The following is a 22128-nucleotide window of genomic DNA, read 5'->3' as shown; positions in this document are numbered from 1 at the left end:
GAATCAGTCTTCTGAATCACCCTTCCCTCACTTCTTTCACTGTCACAGAAAACACAAGTGAGTCTTCCTAGATAGAGAACATGATATCTATTTTCTGCAGATTCTCCTATAGAGCCTGAACCAGCTCACACTGAAATCAAAGGAATGTTTCCCTTGATATCAAGGAACATTAGATCAACATTTTGGGGCCCAGTTCTCAGATCTGCTGAGCAACTTTTCTCAGTCTACCCTTTTGTCTTTTCATTGGCTATGCTCAGCATTTCACAGTTCTGAATCCTGATAGTTTATGGACTCTTTTCAGTTTAGTTCATAAGGGTCATCAAAGTGTGGAAGTAGCAGACAAAATTAAAAACTAACACTGGTTTCCACAATGCTGTCTGCTATGCTGCAAGAATATAAACGTCTATTTTAGAGGGTAGATGACACTAATGTTTAACTGAAAGTAACTTACATTGCCAATCAGCATCCCAGTTTGGTGTTGCACCAACTTAACATTTCTTTTAAGAATCTGATGTGTTTTTCCTCTCCAACAGTATTCAGCAACCTAAGTTATAAAGAGACAGCAGAAGTCTTTAATGCAGATATTCAGAGTAAATGAAACCTTTTTCAGTGTGGTTGCCTTTGTAATAACAGTCTTCTTATTTGTTGGATACTTATGTAACATAAGATGAAAAGGCATTTTATAGCCTTCTGGCAAGAGGACTGAAAATTAACAGCATACCTGTGGCTGCCCTAAGCCAGGGAGGGAGTCATTTTCAGGCCATGGGAAAACTGCAGTTTTGCATCCTTCACTCCTACTTACTTTCTGGTTTTCACTATTTCCATAGATCTAATTTTCATGAAGGCATCATCATAAAACAAGAAAAAATAGTTAATGTTCTGATGAAAGAACTACGGACCAAACTGGTAGCTGATAACTGTAATCCAAAAGCATTTCATCAAAGAAATCAGTTGCTTAATTTACTCTTAGAGATTTCTTTTTGTATTTTCATACCTAGCTATACTTTCAAATCAGATGGAGTTAATTGGTTTCTCTATGCAAATGTTTTTAAAGTGTCTGATTGCTTCTGGCAACACAAACAAAAATATGCAGAAGCAGGTAACCTTCCCTCTACTATTATGGACCATATCCTGCCATCAATCCACATGCAGAGTTTCCCAATGAAGTCAAAGGGAGTTTTGCAAAACAACTGATGCTGGCGGATATGGTCCTTAATCCTGAATCCCTTTTAACATGCAAATGAAAGGCCAGAAAGATAATGAGCTGGATTCTCATCTCACCCACTGCCAGTTTGACCTCAGTGTAACTCTAATGATTTCAAGGGTTTTCATCCCTTCAGTCTAATGACTGATGGACCTTGGATCAGATCTTTGAACATATAGATAGAAATATAGATTTCAGCAGAACCAAGACTATCCACTTCAGTTAAAGATGAAAAATGGTGCCTTGATTTGCTAATTATGCATCAAATACTATTCCTTCTTTGAATATTTATCTCTTACATCACCAGCCCAGCTAAAACTTAGTTGATCTTGGTTTTAGTTTGTAACATCTGATAGGGCCAAAATCAATCTGAAAACTATTGTTAAAAATGGTCTTACAGTATATTTTTTTATAATACTTCTTATCTAGAAAGGTCCCCTAAACAAGCACAGTTTGGGCATGATTCTTCCATCCATGTGCAAACTGAATAGCTATCTCACACATGGCTATGCGGATCCCTTTTTGAGATCTTGCAGACGTACCCACAGTAGTCTTAACCAATTTAGCTCAGGCATAGCTAACAGTGCAGCTGCAGCAGCAGCATGGAACGCTCTCCCTGTGGGCTGCCAAACTAGCCCAAGAAGCTGAATAAATACACAGGTGGTTAGCCCACAATGAGCAACATACTGCCACAGCTTCTCTGCTAGCTATATCCTGAGCTAACTAGTTGGAAATAGTTTGGGTCTGTCCCCACAAGCTGCGAAGACCTCTGTGTAAACTGAATGTTTCCAAGGGGTTAGCCTCTTAAACTGTACCTGAGGGCTCCTTGATCCAACAAGAAGAACATCAGTAAGACTAAGTGCAGTGCTGAGTTTATGTGCGCACAGCAACACACTACAGATGAAGAACACAGTATGCAATAAAATCTGGACTAGGGAATTTATATTGGTGAACTGCAGTTGACCAGGTAGGATTCTGCCAGCACCTACAACCTTATCCTGACAGAAAGTCCAATGAGACCTTTAATGACCCCAGATGGGCAAGGCCTTAGTTTCACATCTCAAAGAAATATGCAGCTAATTGGTGTATTGCATCTACCTGGGATCAATCCTGCCTTTGTAATACCTTGTTGCACCTTCAGCCTTCAGATTATTTGACCTTTTTCTCTCAGCAATAGCAATTACACAGGAGACTAGAGATGGCAATGGTATTAGATCAGAAAATGACTCATCTTTCAGGTAGCCCTGCCAAACAAGGTAAACACAATTTAGTTGTTGGTTAATCTATTTTTGTTTGTGCTCTCTGTTCATTTGAGACAATGATTACATTGCAATCAATAATATGTTAGCATTGAGTATATTTTGTTACAATGTATGTCCTTTGCCTTGTAATGTGAACATTGGTGAATACAATGGCTTTATTTATCTGTCAATATTACACCACTGCTGACATACCATACATTAGCTCCCCATGAGATATAGTATTTTAGCTTTTGAGGTACTGAATGGGAATGGAGAAATAGCACCATGTCACTTAACATATTTAAGGTAGCTAGATGTCCCATCTAGGTTAAAAATATTTATGGTACCTGTTTCAGTATCTGAAAACCTATTGGCTCATCTTCCTTCACTTCCATGACTTCATTGGACACCTTTATGGGCCCACACTTCACTGGATCAGCACTGGAATCCTCTTACGAAAGGGACCAACTTATATTGTCTTGAATGGACTTCCAGAATTCTGTGTTCTGCTTATGATTATGCTACATTTTCTCTTGAACTTAAGAAGTGACTTAGTGGGTCAGCCCAATGGTCAGCCCAGGATCATGTCTCCAATGGTGGCAGAAATAGATGCTATAAGAGGAGAGCACTGAACCGGATATATCTAGAATGATCTATCTCCTATTCATTACCTCACTGGCATCCACAATGGTTGGTTTAGAGAGGAAACACAGCCAACTGTTCAATTCAACTGCTATTAATAGATCTATCATCCATGAATTTATCTTGCTCCTTTTTGAACCTAGCAATGCTATCTACTTCTACCACCTCCTGTGGCAATGAATTCCACATATTAACTATGGCAGGCAAGGCTCTTTGAGTAGATGTGATATCTTTTATTAGACCAACTGAGTGATTGGAAAAAAGTTCTAGGCAAGCTTTCAGGCACAGTCTTTTCTTTTTTTTTTTAAGGAAATTTTTCATGTGCCAAGCCAAATCAGCCAAATCAAGTGCAAATCCCTGAGTCAGTCCAGAACCATAAATGGCCCTACAACTGACAAACATCCTCCCCCCCTGCCAGGGGCTTCAGATATTTCCAAAGTCTTTTGGCAGGCATCTTACATGAAGGCCCAAGCCCAGAGGGTTGGGGTTCGGATGACCCCAAGTTTCACCTGACCTCAGCCATATGGCTGCAGAAGCAAGCTAGGGAGGAGCCTCCCAGTTCCATAAAATGGGCTTTAAGCCCCAACACCTCAGCGGGTACTAAACCACACCAGAACAACAATTAGTCCTGGGAACACTTAAGGAAAACTGCTTTCATGGACCCAGATACATGGTGTTTCCCCTGCGCAGTCACCCTTCTTCAGGCATAGGGATTCTCTGCTGGTCTGAGACTTCAAGGAATGAGAGAAGCTAGAAGTGTGGGAGGATATCAGTGAAAATGTAAATAGGTAGACATTAGAAAGACAAAAAGTAAAACAGGTAAGTGAGGGGGAAGAAAGCAGGGGGGAAGAAGGCCAAAGGGAGACAACCCTTTCCCCACCCTTCTTCCCCCTCCCTTACCTGGTTTACCTTTTGTCTTTCTAATTTCTACCTATTTACATTTTCACTGACATCCTGCCAGACTTTTAGCTTCTCTCATTCCTTGGAGTCTCAGACCAGCAGAGACTCCCTATGCCTGAAAAACGGTGACTGTGCCCAAAAGCTTGCCTAGAACTTTTTTCCAACTACTCAGTTGGTCTAATAAAAGATATCACAAAGAACCTTGCCTGCCTGTGTCCTTAGACCAACATGGCTACAACCAAAAACCCAGCAACATGTTAACTATGTGTTGCATAAAAAAGTACTTTCTCTTATTAGTTGTAAAATGGTCTCCTACTAATTTCAGTGGGTGCCTTCTAGTTTTAGTAGTCTGGGACTTTGTGAATAACAGTTCCATGTTCATTTGATTCACAATCCATGATTTTGTAGATCTCTATCATATTCCCTTTTAGCCTTCTGCTTTCCAAACTTGAAGATTCCTAGCCTTTTTAGTTTCTCCTGGTATGGCAACTGTTCTATACCCCTTATCATTTTGGTTGCACTTCTCTGTACCTTTTCCAGTTCTATTACATCCTTTTTGAGATGTGGAGACCACAACTGTGCAGAGTATTGAAGACATGGGAGCACCATGGATTTGTACAGTGGGATGATGAGGTTCTCTGCATTGTTTCCAATTCCCTTCTTAATGATGCCCAATATTGTATTGGCTTTTTGGTCACTGCTGAACATTGAACTAACATTTTTAGAAAACTATCTCCAATGACTCCAAGGTTTCTTTTCTGAGATGTAACAGCTAGTTCAGAACCCAGCTTTGTCTATGTACGAGTTGCGGTTATTTTTCCCCATGTGCATGCATGTTCTTGCATTTATTGACACTGAAGTTTGGTGAGCTTTTTCTGGAGCTCTTCTCCATCAGCTTGGGATTTGGTATTATCTGCAAACTTGGAGATTTCATTATGTACCCCTTATTGATGAAAATGTTGAACAAAACTGGACTTAGCACAGATCCCCGTGGAACCCTACTTTTGACCTCCCTCCTCCTGAAAAATGAACATTTCTCCAACCCTTTGCTTCCTATCTTTTAATGAGGTCTCAGTCCTTGAAATAACCTTCTCTCTAATCCAGTGTGAACTCATTTTTTACAAGCCTTTTACTGGGTATAGTTGAATACCTTTAGCTTGGGTAGAAGCTGAGAGTGCTGGGCACTTTCCAAGAGATACTCAGAGCTTTGTAGGTCAGAGGTTGACAACCCCTGGCACACATGCCAAATCATGGCATGTGAAGACATTTTGCTTGGCATGCCATCCTTTTTCAGAAAGGTTGTTTCAGGCTCAGAGTTTACCAGAATAAAACCTCCATGGCAGGTGGCAGGGACCTGCCCAGAGCCCAGGCCAGTTGTGCAAGGCAGCCAGGAGGCTACAAGCGACTACATCAGGATCCACAGAGCCCCAACCCAGCTTGTTGCAAATGGTGGGTGCATGTGCACCTCAGGATGGATGGTGGGGGAGTCATGAGGGGGGAGATCCTACTTGTGGTAGCACAGCCCTGGCCCCTTCCACACTGTCTGCCCTGAGGCACATGTGCACCTGCCACCGGCAATGAGCTGTGCCAGGTTCTGTACTGCTTCCCTTTCCCTGCTTCCCTGAGGGATTGCTCCCCTCCCTATGCTAATGGCATGCCAACATCTTATAAGTAGACATTGCAGATTTGGGGGCATTCTACCCAAAAACATTGTCAACCCCTGTTGTAGGTTCTTATCTTTAAAGAATCTAATCCCTAAGTATTGCTTTGACTTATATCTGGGTGGCAGCATTTCTTGGGTGTTTTTTGTTAGGTGCTTCAGTTTTCACTTTTCTAAAGATGGTAAGAGAAAACTTAAATGTTAATAATAAAGAGAATGCTTTGCAATGAGGAAAGGAAGAAACTATTGTTTTGATAATACAGTGTAAAATGTTACTAATTTGCATAAATGGCTGGCAGACTGATATCTGAACTTTTCAAATTAGCCAATAAGAGGTACAATAGAAAACAGGATAGGTGTCATATAATATGCCATATTCATATATTTGATCAGTGCAGTTTCATCATAATTAAGTTAACAGGTTAGATACATTTATTAAAATGTTTTTTGTGGGCAGTCCATAGATACAAGGATGAAAGTCTTTCAGTGAGTTAATTATGAGATTAATATATTAGATAAATTTATCAAAATACTGTCATATATTTTGTAAAAGTCAAAGAGATTTAACAGCATCTTATAATAGTCTTAACAGCACTTCCTATAAACTCTCAGCTATTAAGTCTTTTGTGCAAAGCATGAGTACACCACTGTTTCTTTCTCTGTCTATAAATTTTAGGCTTGGTAGACTGATAAGTTCTATTGTATGTATAATACAAGTTAAATTAAAAAAGAGCAATTTATATCTTCCATCCCTATTCACAATGGCTACAATATTCTAAAGAAAGGTCTCAAATGATAATATTAACAATGGAGTTATAATATTTGAGACCACTGATACAGAAAGCAGTTGGATTTGTTTTAATAAAGTACACTAACATGAAGTCACTGATATTTAGTTCCTATTTCTGAGTTGGTAAGCATCTTGCTGTCTTTCATTAACAGTTAGAAATTCTTGTGCAGTCTATTGGTTCAATGTGGAACGCCAAAAAATTGTGAAGCATGCAAAGATGTTTAATGAAGCCTGATACACCACACTGGTTGCATCTACATATGAGCTTTACTGAAGAGTAGACTAATTAGCTGTGGAGTACCGCTCACCATCTATATGTGCAATGGTATTAAGCCACAGTAAACTAATTAACTGTCAGAGACAGTACTATCTTATGGCGGAGTAATTAACTGCAATTAAACATATGTGTAGACACTGACCACGGGCATAAATTGTGCACAGTCAATGTAGCCAGCGGGGGGGCCAGGCTCCTGCTTGCCACCTAGCCAAACGGTTCCATACTTTCAGCATCCTTGGGAACTTACACACATGTGGGGAGCCTGCTCCAATATGCTGGAAATCTAATGCATTGGAGCAGACTCGATTAATTGAGTTGGAGCAGACAGATTCATCGAGTCTGCTGGAGCACGTACATTGACATGCTCTGGCAGCCTCGTGCGTCACATGTATCAGCAGCACAGCATGTCTCTGTGCTGAGAAAATGGCAGCAGTGTGCTTTGAAATAAAATACATTTGATGTGCTTTAGTTCAAAGCACACTGCTGCCGTTTTTTCACTAAAGGGATGTGCTACACCGCTGATACACATGATGCATGGGTGCTTTTAATTAGCACAGCTCGCTAATTAAAAGCGCCCGGCACTGCATTGGGAGGACATGTAAAAATGCCCCTTGTGCCTCAGCTAGCCCCTCTACCGCCTGCCACCACCACCCGAAGCCTAGGGCAGAGCAGGGCAGGAGTGACCTTGGTGTAAACTACTCTACCCTGGCTCAAATTGCTGCTGTCCCAGGCACAAGTGTAGACACTGCACCTGGAAATAGTTTCTTCTGGTCAGACTGCTCCAGAGTTTATTGCTTCAAATTCATTGCACATGTAGACACACCCACCATGCATAAAATCTCTCTCCATCTGATAGCACTGTTGTTTGGTATATGCCTGCGCAAGCAATAGCTCATTCCATTTTTCCAAGTCTGATGGTTCTCTCCTTCCCCTGGGTTAATCAAGTATCAGACTTCAAGGGAGATTAAATAAGCATGCCAGGAGTAAAGTGAAATTCCCTGCTCCATCTTCCTGCTGTCTTCTAAATGTATAGAATTGCAAGATTTATCAGGTACATTTTGAGACATTGTTTTTTTCTTCCCCCTCCCTCTAAAGCAGGGGTTGTCAACTGGGGATACATGTACCCCTAGGGGTACTTGTAAACATCATAGGGGATACTTGCAGGTGGGCGGGAATGGAGCGTGCCCTAGGGCACAGCAGCGTGACTCCCCCAGTGCGTTCCCACATATCACCTCTTACCCAGGGGAGAGGCGCACCAGCCACCACCAGCCCCACATAGCACATGGCAGTGTCTCCCCACCCCCCACCCCAGCTTTCTCTCCTGATCGGCTGCCAGGCCGCTCCCCTCAGCCAATAGCCAATGGCAAAGAGGCGCTGCAGCCACCCCCTGCCTGCAGAGCTGCAAGGGCAGGGAGGCACAAAGGGTCTGAATGGTGGCGAGGTTGGGGGGAGTGTGTTTCTGCACCTGCTCCCAGGATCGGGGCGGGGGGAGGGGGGTGACAAGGGCAGCAGCACTCCTCTGCAGACGGATGTGTGTCAGGGGGGCTCACATGCAGTGGCTGCCACCACCCACCACCCCGCACCACCATCTACCACCCTGCACTGCCACCTCCCAGGAGGAGGGCCGGGCAGGGAGGCGAGGACAGCGGCGCCCCCCTGTGGGCTGCACAGGTGCCGCCCGGCTGGCCAGACATAGTGGGGAGACTTGCATGTGGCGTCTGCTGCCGCCACCCCCCACCAACCCATGCTGCCACCACGTGCCACTTTCCCACAGCCAATCACGTGTGGCTCTGCGGGCTGCTGACAGGCGGTGCACGATTGGCAGAGTGGCACATGTGACCAACCATGGGAAAGCAGGGCATGGCGGCGTTGGGTAGTGGGCGGCCAGGGCAGGGCGGTAGGTGGTGGTAGCCGCTGCCGCGTGCAAGGCCCTCCCCCCGCAACTGCACATCCAGCCGCTGCCACCAGAAGGAGTACACCTGTTAAAAAAGGTTGAAAAACCCTGTTCTAAAGCATCAGATATTGGCAGGGCCTGCAACTGAATTCCCAGCATAGCCAACTACAAGGCAGAGTTGAATGGCCTTGGAGATGGGGAGAAATAGGTAATGTTTCCAGAACTTAGGTAGGCATCTATGGAAAAAATTTAGATATTTAGTGAATGGGATGTTCCTCACTCACAGGAGAAAAAGAGTAATAAATAGTCTGATTCCTGGTGGGACTCAGGTATTATCAGGATAGAGGTTTTGCTAGGCATTGAACTGGCATTTGAGCATAAACAGTGCATCTCTTACTAGCATTTCAAACTCTCATCACTGGAATAAGCAAGTGCAGGTTTGACAGCATAGCCTGAGCTAGCAGCTTAGTGGTCATTGCCTGAAAGAAATGGGATGGAAAGTTGTGTGTCTTTATCTTCTATCTGAAACCAAGCATACCATCTTGGTAGTGAACATAATTTCTCTCAGTTTTGGGCTCAGTTGTACAGGGCATGCCTTTTGCACATGGCAAAAGCCCTGATTATTAAGGGTATTCAGGCACTGACCCATTCAGCATTGCAAGGCTTAAGTGACTAAAGTTCCAATAAAGGACTTATGTTCCTACAAGTTAGATACTACAGTGCCTACCTTTAAAATGCTTGTACCCCATAGTGACACCCAGAATACTATATTAGATGGCTCTGTGTAGTGTAGGAGAGGAGAGATCCACAACAAACACACTTAGTCCAGATGCATATTTTCTCAAAATATCAGGATCTTCCCCAGATTCTCATTAGACTGACTATACCACAAGAAGGGGGAAAACTCCTAAGATTACAATGTTATCACATTGCAGTTACTGGTTGGACTGTTTAATGGGCTAAGTACCACAAATAAAATACCCAAGTCATGATCCTGACCTTAAGCTAGTGTAAATCAAAAGAACCTTGGTAGAATTAAAATGGTTCAAAATCAGTGTATAATCAGAAGCAGGACCTTGTCTCAGAATCAGTTACAATTCTTTATTTTGCCAGGCTTCACTAAGACACTTGTTCCTCTGAGGAAGCTAATGGTAGGTCTATAGACTTTTTTGTTTTTTCGGGTAATATCTTCAAAGTCAGGGTCCTCCCTTTTCATTGTGGAGACTCATTATCCCAAGGCAATTTTTCACAAAAGATAGAATTCATTTCAGTGTCTTAAGATAAAACTGCCCTCCCCCCATCTATACATTGTGGTATGTGCTGTGTACCAACCAGCTGCCACCCTCTGCCCCTGAGTTGGCTGCATGTCAGTAGTGCTGTATTTGATTAGTGTGTATAGGACACTGGGATCCTACATGATAAAGAGTACTATATAACTGTAAAATGCTATTGGTAACAGCTGCCTATGCTGTAGATCAGTGGTTAGCATCAGCAGTTTTCTGCAGAGAAAAACCTCACTGATGTGTGTGTGTGGGTTCCTGAAGGCTCCGGTGAAAGCTGAAATAGGAATCCAAGGCAAAGAAAGGTAACTTTGGGAAATAAACTAAACCAAAACATATTTTCACCTACACTTTAACTTTTCATAGAAAACGCTCATATTGCAGAAGATCTAGTTAGCAAAAATATGACCTTAAGTTCCCTTTCTTGGGTTGGGAGCAGTCATAAATAAGAAGAAATCAATGCAGAACTCTTTGCACTCAACACAGAGTAGAATGAAAGAATCTAAGCAGGTATAAGTATTATTAATCATACACTGCCAGAGACCTAAGAAATGGATGAACAAAAAGAAAACCCAAAGTCCCCGTTCTTTGGAGCTTATAATCTAAATGAAAAGGGTAATATCAAACTGGCTGTTTAATCATAAACCTTTTATCATTACAAACTGATAAAGTTTCCCACCTAAGGCATCTGTTGCTATTTTCCATTGCTTTATCAAACTAATTCTATTTATTACTTTCTCTGTGTCTGATTCTCTTTTCATTTTCCAAGCCTAAAGAAGTAGCTTCACTGCAATAATGCTGAGTAAAATCAGCATGAGAGGTTAATCAAGGCCATGATCCCATCTTGGACCCCATTCTCAGATGCCTTAGGGACAGGTACATTACAAATACTTAAACAGAAGAATTTGAACCCATGTTGCCATTGGACCACATGAACACAATACACTTATGTCTCATGCACTACAGTGAAGGCTCAGGTTCTTGGAGAGAATGAAGCTTTTAATTAACAAGTGGAAGGCATAAGCTATCTTTGTAGTGTTTCCTACTATAGCAGTCCAGAGAGTCCCAGTAAAAGACAGCCATGAAGGAGGGGCATATCTCATCCTGCTGCAAACTGCTGCAACAGTTACTATAATAGGAGAGAAATGGAGGTTATAAAAAAGGGGGATGATAGTTCTCCACTACCAGTGAGGATAGAGTGGGCAAGAGTTTACATATTCAGATTCCTGTGAGAGAAAATGAACAGCCTCCTACATCCCTTCCTATTGGATTCCTGGCTTTATTGCAACAGACTCAGTACAAAGCTTAGCCAGTCTGTATATGAACATAAACAAAGTCAAAGCAAGAGCTTACATCATACTTTGGAGCAAATAAAGCCTAGGGGGAACATACCTCTAGCTTAAAGCATATGCTGATGTAAGAGACTACACCATTTCAGGGTCCCTTTGTAATAAACTCCCACGCCATAGCCTTAAACCTTAATAGTCTGTGAAAGTTATTATTGGATGTTTTTCACATTAAATTTCATTCTGACAGGACTTTATGATGTGTATTACAGAAGAATACTGCTAACCTAATCATATTAATACCAAATCTTTGTAATATAATAGCTTTAAAAATTTTGACCAAGGCACAACTTGATTTTCCATAAACACAGAAGAAGGAAACTATTTAAAAGTGTTATTTTTCTATTTCTCCCCCCAGTCCATCTGTTATAATTGCTAAGATCAGGCCATCACCTTTCTACAAGATGAACAGTGGAAAAGCCATTCTCAAGGCTCAATCTGACAAACATTTAGTCTTTACAGAAGACATCGCATTAGCTGTGCTGTGTCTACCCACACAAGTAAAGATTTGTACAAGCAGGACCCTAAGACCTTTCAAGGCCTCTCAATTCACTCCAGCAGCACCACTGACATGTAAGCCCTACCCGCTTAGGGCTGCTTGACCTACCAATTAATTTCTCTTATTTTGATGAAGACTGTTCCTGTAGTTGTGTGTCCTCTCTTAACAAGCCAGGGGGAATGCCTAAGAAACACTGCAAAGAAGGTGTACTCAACAGCTACTTTGCCTCAGTCTCCACAAAAAACTTGAATTGCAACCAGGCACCTAATAGGAATTATCTGGATAAGGAAGGGGGCAAGCTGGGTGACGAGATAATGAAAAGGGACCTTTTGTTGGGTCTGAATGAATTCAAGTTGACAGGGCTGGATGAACTTCATCCTACTGTCCTGAAACAACTGGCAGAGGAGATCTTGGAGCCCCTGACAATGATCTTCATGAAGTCGTGGGAGATGGGACAGGTACCAGAGGGGTACATAATGCCACACTGTAAAAAAGGCAAAAAGGAGGACCTGGGGAACTACAGACTGGTTAGTCTCACCTGAATAGCTGAGAAGTTACTGGAGTATATCCTAAGGAAGGCCATCTGCAAGCATCTGGAAGGGCTGATCACAAGCAGCCAGCATGGATCGATAAAAAACAAATCATGTTAAACAAACTTGATCTCCTTCTTTGACAAAGTAACTGTGTAGGTGAATGAAGGGAATGCTTTGGTTATAGAGTATATGAACCAAGGCTTTTGACAAGGTCCCACGTGACCTTCTCATAAACAAATTGGAGAAATGTGGTCTGGATAAAAGTACTATAAGGTGATCAGTGATCCTCAGTGTGATGCAGCTGCATAAAAGGTGAATGTGGTTTTGGGATGCATCAATAGAATCACTAGGTGCAATACATGGGAGGTGATAGTGCCTCTCTACTCAGCACAGGTTAGGCCTCGTCTAGAGTAAAGTATGAAGTTCTGGGCTCCACATTTTAAAAAAGGATGTGGAGAAGTTAGAGAGGGTCCAGAGACAGGAAACAAAGATGACAAAGGGCTTAGAAGACAGACAGGTCATATGAAGAGAGGCTGAAGGAGCTGGGCATGTTCAGCTGTGGAAAAGGTGCTTAAGAGGGGATATGATAGCAGTCTTCAAATACTTGAAGGGCTCACATAAAGAAGAGAGAAAACACCATTTCTCTCTTACTGCAGAGAAGCAGATGCAGACCAGTGCCCTGAAGTTTCAGCAAAGTAAGTTTAGAATCGATCTCCATAAAAACTTCTTCACTATTAGAACAGGGAGGCAGTGGAATAGATTGCCCCAGGAAGCTGTGGACTGTCCATCACTGAAGGTGTTCAAGAAGAGGCTGGAGGGCCACTGGTCAGGGCAGATCTAGGAGTAGCTATGCCTATGTCCTACTATAGATATTTTCTGTGTTTCTGGGCTGGTTGCCCCCTGCCTTTTCTGCTACATGTGTCAAAGTATTTTTAAGCCTTCCCAGAGGCAGTAGGTGTTGGCTACAGCTGACTAGGGACTTCAACTGAGGTGTGCCAGTGCTCCTGCTGGGACCAAAGCCAGAGGTTCTTGGCTAGAGGGCCTTGCCCCTCTGCTCAGGGTCAGACTGATTGCCATATTTTGGGTCAGGAAGGCATTTTACCCCACGGTCATATTTGTATGGACTGTGGGGATTTTTGCCTTCCTCTGTGGTGGGGGTTTGGGCCTCTACTTGTGATCTCTTGAGCATACATGGACAACATTTCATATCAGCAGAGTTTGCCATGGTTCTCCTGCCTTAACTGTGACTGGTTAGGGTGTGATGTCTTGTGTTGTATCAGGGTTACTGCTAGTCTTATGTAGAGTTTAGATTATGGTTTGTATGTGATGGTTTGGATAGGGATGATCCTGCCTCTGCATAAGGTTGAACTAGATGACCTCTGGATGTCCTTTCCAGCCCTACTTCTCTATGATTCTATGATACTTCACTTTGATAAGTGGTATGTTTTGTTTTCCACATGTAAGTCAGGGTGAATTTCATAGGTCATACAGTACCCTGTACAATGGATGCCCAGTGCTGTGGATGAATGCATGAAAGGTAAGGAAAGGAAAGCAAGTAGAGGATGAATGGACTGTAAGGTATCATAGAATCATAGAAAATTAGGATTGGAGGGGACCCCAGGAGGTCATCTAGTCCAACCCCCTGCTCAAAATAGCACCATCCCCAACTAGAATATTCTAGCAAGGACTTTGTCAAGCCAGGCCTTAAAAACCTCCAACTCAAACCTCCCTTGCTGCAACTTGAGAGCATTGTTCCTTGTTCTGTCATCTGTCACCACTGAGAACAGTCCAGCTCCATCCTGGAACCACCCTTCAAGTAGTTAAAGGTTGCTGTTAAATCCCCTCTCAGTATTCTCTCCTGCAGACTAAATAGCCTCTCCTCATAAATCATGTGCCCCAGCCCCTGTAGATGGTAGATGAAAAGCTGGCTGGATTGTCAGGCTCAAAGGGTACTGAACAATGGCTCAATGTCTAGCTGGCAGCTGGTATCAAGTGGAGTGCCCCAGGGATGGGTCCTGGGGCTAATTTGGTTCAATATCTTCATCAACAATCTGGAAGATGAGATGGAGTGCATGCTCTGCAAGTTTGCAGATGACACCAAGCTGAGTAAAGTAGTAGATATGCTGGAGGGTAGGGCTAGGATTCAGAGTGCTCTAGACAAATTGGAGAATTGGACCAAAAGAAATCTCATGAGGGCAAGGACAAGGACAAGTGCAAAGTCCTGCACTTCGGACAGAACAATCCAATGTAGTAGTATAGACTGTGGACTGACTGGCTAAGTAGCAGCCCTGCAGAAAAGGACCTGGGGGTTACAGTGGACAGTAAAATGGAAATGAGTCAGCAGTGTACTCTTGTTGTTGACTATGAGCCAACAGTGTGCCCTTGTTGCCAAGAAGGCTAACAACATACTGGGCTGCATTAGCAGGAGTGCTGCCAGCAGATCAAAGGAAGTAATTATTCTCCTCTATTTGGCCTGGAGTACTGTGTCCAGTTGTGGGCCCCTCACTACAGAAAGGTTGTGGACAAATTGAAGAGAGTCTGGTGGATAGCAACAAAAATGGTTTGAGGGCTGGGGTACATGACTTATGAGGAGAGGCTGAGGGAACTGGGCTTCTTTAGTCTGCAGAAGAGAAGACTGAGGTGGGGGGGAGTAATAAGAGCCTTTAACTACTAGAAGGGTGGTTACAAAGAGGATGGAATTAGACCGGGGTAGGAAAAATACAGCCCATGGGCCAGATTCGGCCTGCCAATTGATTTTATCCAGTCTGCAGCTGCCCCCACACTACTCCACATGGAGCTGAGCTACACCGCGCTCCCTGCCCAACACCCACCACCGATGGCTCCGGCCCCAGCCCCAGCCCCAGCCAGCATGCACAGTGCTGCTTCTGCAGCTGCCTGGGTACTGCTCAGCTCTCCCTGTCTGCAGTGGCTCCTCCTCCTGTCCAGAGCCAGGGCCAGGGTGGTGTTGTTGGTGGCCACAGGGAGAGTGTGGGCACCCCAGGTGGGAGCCAGCAGGGATCAGCCCCATGTGGAGTGCCGTAGGGGCAGCCATGGGTCAGATGGGGGGCGGGGCTGGTGCAAACCACACCTGCACCGCACCTCCTGGGTGAGCTCTACTTCATGTGCCCCCTGCTTCTCCTCTGTCCCTTTTCCCACTCCTGGCTGGCTCCTGGGACCTAGCATGCAAGCAGCCCCCCACACAACACAAGTCCCACACACCCCCAACTCCCGCAGATACACACCCCCACCCTTTCCACACACAATATACAAAAATAAGACTTTATTTTGAGCTATTATGCAATCACCTCTATATGCACTACTCAAAAAAACATGAATCAGGACAAAAGATATTTTTTAAAATAAAATTTTAAAATGTTATAGAAGGTGTTTGATTTTTAGTATATTATTTTTGTTTTATCTGTAATCTGTTAAAATGATATCTTCTAAAAGATTGTATGTGTCTGGCCCTTGACAGCTCACCAAAACTTGTTAAATGGCCCGCCAGCCAAAATAATTGCTCATCCCTCAGCTGTTCTCAGTGGTGGCAGATAACAGAAAAAAGAGCAATGGTCTCAAGTTGCAGAAAGGGAAGTTTAGGTTAGATATTAGGAAAAACTTTCTCACTGGGCGGTAGTAAATCACTGGAATAGGTTACCCAGAGAGGTTGTGGAACCTCCATCTTTAGAGGTTTTTAAGACCCAGGTAGACAAAGCCTTGGCTGGAATGATATAGTTGGAGGTGGTCTTGCTTTGAGCAGGGTTTGGACTAGGTGACCTCCTAAAGTCCCCCCCAACTCTAATTTTCTATGATTCTATGGAAGGAAAGGAAAAGCTTTTAAAGGTATAAAGGTATTTGTAATAGGTTTTGTAAACACACAAATTTACCTGTACACACACATACAGTATACTTTAAAAAAAACCCCAACAACTTTATTTCACAATTAAAATACTCAACAAGGTCCCTTTAAGTTTTAAACAGGAGTAGATTCTTTGAAACTTTCCCAGAGTATATCAGTGACCTTGACAATCAGATAACCCATGGTCTACAAGAGCTGAAATATGTCATCAAGACTTTATTTTACTGCCTGATGTTCCTTGGCCTAGTTGTTTCACTCAGACTTGCCTGCCCACACGCACAAAACTGACAGGACTATACAGTGAGAATGAAAGCAAATAAGAACAAAGGTGGGCTCACATTAGAAAAGTAGATAAAGAAGTTTGTGTGTGACAGGATAGATTTTTGCTGAATGGTACTCATTTGATATGTACAATATATTAGAAGCTATGGGAACGTTACATTAAAACTATTAAACTTTATTTAGGGTCTTACCATGAACCATGGTAAATGGTGTCCCAATGTCACACTGATGAATAAGCAGGCTCTGATCTTCGCCTTCCACAAAAAGCCTGCCAAATGGTCTTTGGGTCCATAAAACTGCAAGACAAGTCCCTTCACAGAGTTTTCCCAAATCTTTTCATTAGGAAAACAGCATTTGCCACCATCCCCACAGAACAGTTAATGATTCCATGCCCAAATCCATACCCATATCCCACAGGCCCGCTGAAGTTGGCTAAGTTTGAGCTTTGGGAAGAAGTAACTTGCCTTTATATTAAGCCATGGGACACTCAAGGCATTTATAGATGTGTTCTGGGAGACAGGAGTAGGGGGAGGCGCTTTAATTAGTCAACTCTGAGAGCCACGTTAATTAAAACACCTGGAGTGTCATGTGTATCAGCGTCCCCATGCTGAAAAATGGCAGCGGAGTGCTTTGAACTAAAGCTCATTAAACAAGCTTTAAAGTGCCCAGCTGCCATTTTTTCAGCTGGAGACTCAATCAAGCCTGCTCTGATGCACTATAATTACAGTGTGTCGGAGCAGCCTCCCTGCATGTGTATAGAAGTCCTCACACAGGCGATGTGTAGGGGTGCACATGGGTGTACATGCACCCCCTGAGATTGGCCGCAGCTGATGCTGCCAACAGCGCCTGTGAGCAGTTGCCGCTTGCCACCCCACCTCTTACTGCCGACGCCACAGGCAGCATCTCCGGGTGGTTGCCGATCATGGTTGGCTGCTGCCAATACTGCTGGCAGCGTTTGCGGGTGATCACTGATCACCGATCACCGGTCGGTGCTCACGAGCCCCCTGCCACTGACACCGTCACCGCTGGTTGCAGGAACTCCACGCTCACCTTTAGCGCCATACTGATGAACTGAGGTCCAAGTATGAGGCTGAACGATATTTCTGCACCCAAATCAGACAAGCATTTACCTTGATGTAAATCATAAGGCTTTAGTAAAACATCTGGAAGGTCTCAATATTCATTAAAACCCAGTAACAATATGTGCAAAATTGATTTTTGTACTAATTATGAAATACTTTTCATCAGATATGCTCCTAAGGAAGGAATACAATGCAACATTTCTTTAATGTGGAATAGAGTGTACTCACTTTTTCTATCTCATCCTCTTCACAGCAGAAACAAGTAGGAAGGAGATAAGGACAATTGTCACTAGAATTTGGACAGTAGTTAAGGAAGTGAGATGATACAGGGTCTTCAGAAGCCTCATCCTCTCATTCCTCAAGGGAAAGGAAAAGGTTCTGTAAGAACATGATAGATCAGTGGCTGTCAACTTGTAATCCACAGGCACCTGGGGGTCCAAAGACTATGCCTAAGGGGTCCATGAAAGATGATTGTGATCAATCAAAAGTATGTAAGTACTCACGCTTAAAATTAGAAGGGGTCCGGACCTCCATTCAAAAATGTTTAGTGGTCTGCAAATGAAAAAAAGGTGAAACCACTGTGATAGATTTCCTGGCTTCACAAAAATAATTGATTTCAAAGGAGCCACAGTTTTACCCCACTAGTCAGGGCTCTGAATCTTGAAGACTACAGACAACTGAAGAAAACACAAAGCTGAGGAATAACTGCTGGCAAAGGCCAGCTAGTTGATTTTGAAAAGCAAATACTTAGGAACTGAGGACTCATGAATGTCACGTGCCTCCCAAGGCTAGGGTGGGGCATGGTGACTGCCCACAAGTGGCAGCATTGGTGACGGAGGTGTGGCGGCGACGAGTGTGGAGTTTGCGCTGGCAAAGACTCCCTGTGTACTTCATACTGGAAATAAATATTATCATTTTATCTCAGTTTCTCTTTTCCAACTGAGTGCCATTTTCCAGCTCAGACTTACTGATGGATGCTTGCATCTACATCCACTGGATCCATCCATGACTATTCAAACATGCAATTAGGGCTGAAAAATTCAGACTGTTCCATTCTGCATCTATTATCTAGTGCTAAAACCAACTTCCAGCCCTCATCACATGAAACAGTTACATTATGAATATATTTAAACAAGCTGCTTGAGACCTGCAATTTTATGAATAACTGGAAATCCCATCATTGGGAAGAAACAGACTAAGTATTTATTTAAAACCACTTTAAGCCCTGAAGTGGGAATCAATGAAAACAAAAGCACAGTTAAGGATGTTGTGGCATCCCTATATCTGAATTTACTTGCTGATGTAAAAAGTTTAGTGTAGATAGATCGATCGATCTAGATAGATGTTTTGTGTGTATGTATATATGTATGTGTATACATACATGCATATATATGCACATACATACATGCATGTATATATAGGTGTGTATACTACACGCACACAATCACATACACACATATGAAAACATTTGTAGCTACTCTTTTTTTTAACAAATCACATGTCTGTGTGATATCTCCAAGCACGATTTTATATTTTAGAACCAAAGTATCCTTTGATGTAGCTCATATAATCAAAATAGATGTTATGATTTTATTTTGACTTCTACAAAATTCTCTCTTTTTTTGGTCTATTTCCTACATGAATCCCACAGAAAACATAGGAAGCATATGGTAGGCAAACTTTTTCAAGAAAAATTTCCACAATTTAAGGTTGTAAATCTGAGTAGTTTAGCAAACAATATAAACACAAATGAATATTACCCAACAAAAGAAATCCAATTATGTTAAGTAGGAAGCTATTATCATACTTTGCATTCTCTGCTGTCACTAACTATAGCTCCATGGGCAATTGATCAGGTAAGAACTTCCCATGCAGGGAAAAACAATCCATCTGCTAACCTGGTTTTGAATAACTATATCCCCTCAAAAACAGCAGAAAGAAATGCAGCTAGAAATATATGCATCCCCCAATGTGCGTGTTACTCTATATGTGCTTCTAATAAAACCCAGAACTAAGTAAGAAGTAATCAGTTACCTCAAGGAAATCAAATTATGTTTAGATATTTCCAAAGCTTGCTTGAAGACAATATCTCATCTTTCAAGGTTTTCCATTCTTCAGTTACTGTTCTCTGGAAACATGCAGACAAGTTGGTTTACTCCTATGCTAAAATGGTATATAATACCATAAATCAAAATGGTATCATTATAGATTTACTTTCTGCTCTCATGACACATACATAAATGTGTTTAAAGACAAGGCAGTGGAGAATCAAGCCAATATAAGTTTATGTTCTGCTTAAATCATTTGTGTTGTGTGTGATGGGTCCAATCCTGTCCCTTTACATGTTGATGGTAAATCTTCATATATTTCTGGAAAATACATGAGTTTTAGAAATGTATAATGTTCCAAATGTACTTTGGCCACATTCAAAAGGTTATGTGTACCGGAGAGATAGCTTTTGGAAAAAGGAACTCTAATGAAGCCATCGGAAAAGAGAATGAAGTATGGCAGGTAAAATGCAAGATATACAGCAAAGGGACTAAGAGGGCATTTCAAGAAGAAATAGTTAAAGCCATAAAAAACCCCAAGAAATTCTTTAAATAAATCAGACCAAGGAAACCTACCAGAGAATTGGCATGTCCACCAGAAGACCAAGGACAATGGAAGAATTAAATTTAAGTCATTGCAGATAAACTAAGGGTCTGATTTCAGAAGCCCTGAACCTTTCAACTACCATTGACTAAATTGGTATTCCAGATGCTGAGAATTGAAAATCTGGCCCTAACTGTATTATTTGCATCATCCTTCATCACAGAGCATGGTGGGGTGGACGTCTTGAGCAGATTTACTATTTTCAGGTAACAAAAATGAGCGATTGCCATGGAATACAGCATCACAGCAGCAAAACTGAAACAAACAATACACAGCAGTATTCATGAAAGAATTAGAGCAGTGATTCTTAACCAGGCTGGAGGGCACCCAGGTGTACCTCAAGATCCTTTGAAGGGTGATGCAGGAAGTATTAGGAGATAAGCGAGGTGTGAAGGGATATGCAGATAAGGGCAGGCTCAGGGTCTCCCTGCATGGCTGCTCCCTCTCCCCTCCCCCTGCTGCCTAGCCCTCCTGCAAGGAGGTAAGCAGTGAAATAATTATTTTTTTTAAATGGGGTACTACTTAATGCACAAAAGTCATGGAGGGGTGCCTTGAGTCTAACAAGGAGTGCCTTGAGTCTAAAAAGTTTGAGAACCACTGAACTGGAGAACAAGTGGCTGAATTATTAGTAAAAAGATGATCTTTGCTTTGCTTTTAGTCCCAGAAAGTTGAGGAAGAAAACACTAATATTATTCCATCATTATGTACAAAAAATGGGCTTGAATAATCTTTTGATGTCTGTGTAGCTACCTCCTTCTGAAACCTATACGTTTGGATAACACAATAGATCCTCCATTAAAATCAATGGAGCAATGGTCAGTGTACTCCATCTGAAGTTCTGCCACATAATTGCCAATGCATTTGGTTTTACAGGCAAAAGGCTACAATAAAAGTGCTTGTAAAAATCTCTACGACATTCCTAAAATATGTGGCATACGCGGCAGAGTAACTGGGGGGAGGAGGAGCGGCACTGGGGTATCAACCCGAGTCACTGCTTTTTGTGGGGTGGGGAGGGTGGAGGAAAAATATTTGCAGAGGTTGATTGTGTCATTGTGATCAGCATTACAGAACTGCCCACCTATGCCTCTGGGCATAGGCTGAAAACCTCAGTGTGCTATGAAATACTGGTTTCGCTGCCACTTGCTTGGGATGACCTCCATAATTAACTCACAGTTTGGCGAATCTAATTTAATCTATTCCCAATCACTTCTTCATACATTCATGTCTGTAGAAGGAACTCAATTCTACTTACAGTGAAATCGATATCCAAACATTTACTAACATCAATGGGAGGAGAACTAGAACCATTTAAATGGAAAATTAAGCACCTCCCTGCCCTTTATTTCATCTAAATAATAGTATGGGATGATTTAAAACCACAAGAAAATTAACACTTGATTTTTTTTTCTTGAATTAATAGTTTTTGAAAAGCAGCATAATTATTTCTAGCCTGCACTTTTTACTTGCTATTATTCCAGATAATCAGGAATGGGGAAAACATTATTTCTACCAACTTGTCCTATGTGATTGTGTGTAAATCAATTCAGTTTAGCTGGATTTATGCTAAAGACCCTTTCAAGCCACCTAGATCAATGACAACCACAGTTAAACTATGTAATCACATGATCTAAACCCATGTAACCAGGTGACTATAACCCTATGATCTTAATTTATATAATTCAGAGGCAAAGCCAAACATAGCTCTGGGTATCCCAAAGAGTTAGCACTCAGGCCCACCCAGACATGAGTTTGTTTTAAACTACTGGCAATACAAATGATTTGTTCTGATGTCAGACCTTGGGACATTTACCCAGCTACTATAAGTTTGATCCCATCCAAATCTGCACTCCTAGCTATATCACTGATGTAAATGCATGATCTTGGCCTGTGAAACCACATTATTCTAATTATGTAATTGCATGATCCTAACTTCATGATCCAGACCCATGTAACCACATGATCTTAACCTATTTAACCGCATGATCTTAGT

This window comes from Alligator sinensis, unplaced genomic scaffold (assembly GCF_000455745.1).
Source record: "Alligator sinensis unplaced genomic scaffold, ASM45574v1 scaffold442_1, whole genome shotgun sequence".
NCBI lineage: Eukaryota > Metazoa > Chordata > Crocodylia > Alligatoridae > Alligator > Alligator sinensis.
Note: the sequence above shows the minus strand (reverse complement) of the source record.